Raw genomic sequence first — 4,901 nt, 5'->3', positions numbered from 1 at the left:
GGGAGGATTGGGAGGCTAGAGACACTCCTGAAAATGCAGACTTTTGTCGATGGAAACCGGTGTGTGTGTCTCTCTCTGCTGGATGTCCCTCTCACTCTCTGCTGAATGAATAAAAGCATTTTATTAAAAACGCGTTTGCGTTTGTCTGGTATTTACTTTGGTCCCTTTTAACTGTTTTTCCATCTTCTTTATTGCTTTGAGATGCCAGTTTTAAAAGTGATATGTAAAATAATGTCTTTTATTATTGTTATAGAGAAACATGATCCGATTTTCCCCGGTTCAGAAAAAAAGATCTAAAGTGCTACACCTAACTTTCTTAATTCGATGTATTTAAAGCAGTGAACTACTGTAGGTGTAACATAACATTCAGAAATACAATCGAGAATAGTTTTGTGGTGTTTGTATAGATGAAACGTTCCTAAAACGTATAACGTAACAAAATTAAAGATGATTAAAATCTGTAATCTTTCCACTTGTACTGTATGTCATCGGAAAATACAAGAAGTTTCTGCTTTGTGTAACAATGGTATCAAAAAGTAATCTAAGTGGTGAGAAAGCTGTGCTCAATGTATTTAAGGGACTTAAAAGTAAAAGGAGATGCTTCATATTGCTTGACTAATTTTAAAAACTAAGTTATAAATGCATATGCTCCCTCGGTGCCGCGCCGGGTGTAAATATCTAAATATACATTCGTCCCGGGAAGAGGCCGAAGAGTGCCCGGCTGGGGTGCGCGGGGAAGAGCAGAACAGGAGTGAAAGTGGTCAGGGTGGGATTTAGGAAGGCGTACAGTCTGGGCAGGTATAGATTACACTTTTCTAAAACGTATTTGAAAAATAAAAACGATTACAATCTAATCCTTCCACGTTTGATCCCAAAATCCCAAGAAAAATAAATCTAAACGGGTAGAAAGCTATGCTGAAAGTTTATTAAGATACTTAGAAGACAAAGATACTGTATCAATTTATGTTGCCTTAGTCTGATTATGATTAAAAAAACACATATAATTAAACACGTGTTTGCGATTTAAATCAAAACACGATTTAAATCAATACAAATGTTTATATTGCAACGCATACTGTCCAGCCTCCATTTCTCTATAAAGATTTACTCTATTACAAATTTACAATTTGTTGATAATAGAAATGTTAGGTTCTCTAAAGCTTTGTGATAGTTGACCCACCCAGGCAGCAAATGATCAGCTGCACTTGTAAGATGCGACACCGAAGATATGATTAATAACCTTTTAAATCTGAAGGGAGATCTGAAGGAATCCCCCCCCACACACACACACAATAGAAGCAGGAAGCGGACGCAGGGACCGTTGTCAGAAGGGAAGAAGGCGACTATTCATTGCTATCAAAAATGACTTAGAATCGATCATGTTGTGACATTTTGAAATATAAAAGTCAATTGATTGTCCATACTATTGCTATTCTATTTTTTGAAGAAATGTTTGTTAAAAGAAAAGTCCAGCACCAGCTGGATTTGAACACACAACCCATGAGTTGGTAATCAGGCACATAGACCAGTGGGCTACAAAGGAAGGTGCTTGGAGAGGCGAAACAGCCCTACACAGCCCTGTCGCAGTACACGAATATAATCATATCGTTATTAAATTCTTTAGATACGCGATTCCATATTATATTCCCTTTTAATCAAATTCTAAAAGTATGCTTGTTGACTCCGGTATCACGTTAGTTAAAGACTTCAATGCTTAAAATCTTTAGGGAGAAATGGAATACTGGTGTGTATGTTTTCTTTAAAGTACCGAGACCAGCCATATACTGTATGTTTAAGTTCCAAAATTAATATCGTTTATGGCCTTCACACGCGTTGAAGTATGCTCCTATTCTTTTTATGCTCAGGCACTAAGATTTCCCTTCAGTGGTAAAATTCCATATAAATATTCAATACTACAACGGGCACAGTAAAGACGTTTACTGTAAATCTTTCTACGACAGACCAACGGACCACAAGTGCCCCTGTCGGTCAACCAATCACGTACCGCGGTACCGCGCGTCATCGTGCGTCACAATTGCTCGACGCCGTAGCCAATTACCTCCGGTACGTGTGTGTACCGCGCACTTTGAATGGTTGCATGGGTGCATGGCTGCATCTGTATGACCTTTTGCGTATTACAGCTTTCTTTCCACTTTGAGCCTCGATTCAGATATTGCTCTGAAAGTATTGGGCAAGCAAGAGTTTGTCTGAATCGAGGGAGATCTACTCATGATCATATGGGTGGGGGTGGTGAGGGCACAATCCCTAGAACCCGAATCCGTTACAATAACAAAAGGACAGACAATGGAATACGGCTATTTCGAAGTCACAAATGTGAGATATAAAGTCGCAATTCTGAGTTGCTAAGTCACAATTCTGAGATACTAAGTCAGATTTCTGACTTACTAAGTCGCAATTCTGAGTTGCTAAGTCGGAATTCTGAGATAGCATAGTGCGATTTTTTTTCTCCCTGGCGGAAACGGGCTTCCATAGTATCGTACGCCGGTCTCCCGCGCAACAAGCGGGGGTACTCAGCACTATACTAACGAGGAGCGCTTGTCTGCTGCTGAGCGTCAGCTCTGTTTACTGTCAGCAGTCATGTCCTCATTTCCAAAGACTTTTTCACCTGCTCTAAGCTTTTAAAGACGGTCATAAACGCTCAAGAAGTAATTCATGTCAGTTTGAAGTCTGTTTCTGTTGTCTCAGCTCTTGATAAAGAAAAGCCGTGCGTGGGAGACTCCCTCTCTGAAGAAGTTTGCCGTCACCCTGCGAGGGAGAAGAGCCATCAATCACCGAGGCAACCACTGAGACAGTTAACATTAAACACGTGAAATGCGAGATGTTTCTATCGTTTCTACTCTAATGAGCGCTCAATAAAAATGATCAGAAACCGAAAGCGCTTCTTATGCGGATCAGTATATTCCGATACCACTGGTTCTGCAGAAGAAATAAGAAAAGCCGAACTCAAAGCACTGTGTTGCCATTACGGGTACTCTGTCTGCAGCTGCTTTAAGATCTACTCACACCGTGTTGCCATTAAGGCTACCTAGTTAAAAAAAAACGTATCGTCACCTTTTTGAACGTGATTATTAGACACCCATTAAATCTCAACCGAGGTTTCTTGAGAGATCTTTCAGCGAGCGAGTTATAAAAAACTACTTCGCTTCCAACCTCTGCTGTCACTGTAAACTCGGACGTGATGTTCTGCAGATGTGCAGTGTGTCTTTCCTCTTGTCGTATTCAAGAGTATTCACTGTGTGAGCTCCTCACTGTGTGTTCTGTACTCTACTGTGATTTAATTTAGATGATTAAGTGGAGTAGAGTGACAAGATCTACTTGAACATTTTCGGTTTGTGAAATGAAACACTAAGTACACTTCTGTTAATACAAGTAATGGACATTTAAAATAACCACAATAAAGCTACAAGAGTGAAAGATAAAAGACTATTTAGAATGACATTCACAATAGACTTAAGAACAGTACAACCGCCCGAACAGGGTATCGAACCCTGGGCCCTCAGATTAAAAGTCTGATGCTCTACCGACTGAGCTATCCGGGCTCTGAAAGAAAGGCGACACTGTCGGGATCCTCGCAAGTCACGTGTCTCTTGTGCCGAAGACCAGTCATACCTGACCCGTCTGGAATGACCACTGACAGACTTTATCATGAAGCGACGGCACCACTCCCAGTAGAATGAGTGAGAAATACAGCATGACATGGGCAGTTAAGGGGCTCCCACAATCCATCTTTCCTCACATTACTGATTTTTTTCAATAGCATTTTGACCTTTTTTCACATTCAGATTTTTTTCACATTTAATAAAATCTTTTAATCAACAACATTAAAAAGAAAACAAATGGAACATTTTTGGAACAATAATTAAAAAAAACTTTAAATGCCTTGGTTGTATACGTGTGCACACCGTTTATAAAGGGAGTTGCAACAGTGCTGAAATTTAAAGAGCATTTCTGTAGAGAAAACAGCCTTGATGTTAAGCTTAGTCTTTTAGAAATTCTATTTCTTAACACCCTGCACAGCCTCCCGACAGACTAACAAATATTTTTTGGAGAAATTGGCTCACACACCGGAAGACACTAACGTTTATTTACGTTAGAGTATGTGAATAACAGTTTAACAGTTTAACCGAAAAAGTTTGTAATTGTGATTTTGTTCAAATTCAATAAATCGTCTATGAACAGTAAGAAAATTATTAAGAAATTGTTTTATTTCATAAACTATAAGACAATTAAGAGAGTTTATAGGTCATATCTGTCGCTTATGATTGTGTTTCTTGAATCTCTTGTAATCATCAAAAGTCGATGTGTAGTCCTTCAGTACTTTCTCGAGTTGTGCCATGGATATTTTATACGATCAATACTTGTCATGCTCTTTTGCATTTTCCTTAAACGGAAAAAGTTCAAAGTGTGTTTATGGCTGTGCTTCACATCTACACGAGAGCACCTGTAACAGTACAGGACACGCAGTGAGGAGTTCGTGAAGCTTTCAGTTTAGTGCGGAGATCAGAAGGAGGACTCGCTCGCTGAATGATCTCTCAAGAAATCCCGGGTGAGATTCAACAGGTGTTTTCTGCAACAGCCACGACAAGTGTGAAGCAATCTCTGGATTTCCTGAATTTGAACTAAATTATTAGTTCAAATAATTTAGGATTTAACAGAACTAAATGAGGTACATTTAGAACAGCAGCGCAACTCTGCAGCACGTCGAGGGTGCCTGCATTTAATTGTGTAAACCTGGCTCTCTTTGAACACGAGCAAAGAGTTCTCACTCAACAGAAGATTGAGATGTGAGTACTGTAATATAAAGCACCTGGAGATGCCGAGGATTGAACCCGGGACCTCATACATGCGAAACATGCGCTCTACCACTGAGCTACATCCCT

General features: G+C 39.7%; 2 non-coding genes across 2 annotated transcripts; both read right to left on the bottom strand.

Annotated features, from left to right (window-relative positions):
- Window positions 1–3,487: 3,487 nt before the first annotated feature.
- trnak-uuu (transfer RNA lysine (anticodon UUU)) lies at window positions 3,488–3,560 on the bottom strand. The gene has a single exon. It is a non-coding gene; the product is annotated as a tRNA-Lys (tRNA).
- A 1,269-nt stretch (window positions 3,561–4,829) lies between these two features.
- On the bottom strand, window positions 4,830–4,901 carry trnaa-cgc (transfer RNA alanine (anticodon CGC)). The gene has a single exon. It is a non-coding gene; the product is annotated as a tRNA-Ala (tRNA).

This window comes from Lepisosteus platostomus, chromosome 5 (genome assembly GCF_059453375.1).
Source record: "Lepisosteus platostomus isolate fLepPlt1 chromosome 5, fLepPlt1.hap1, whole genome shotgun sequence".
NCBI classification, from domain to species: Eukaryota; Metazoa; Chordata; class Actinopteri; order Semionotiformes; family Lepisosteidae; genus Lepisosteus; species Lepisosteus platostomus.
Note: the sequence above shows the minus strand (reverse complement) of the source record. Positions and strands in the feature narration are given on the sequence as shown.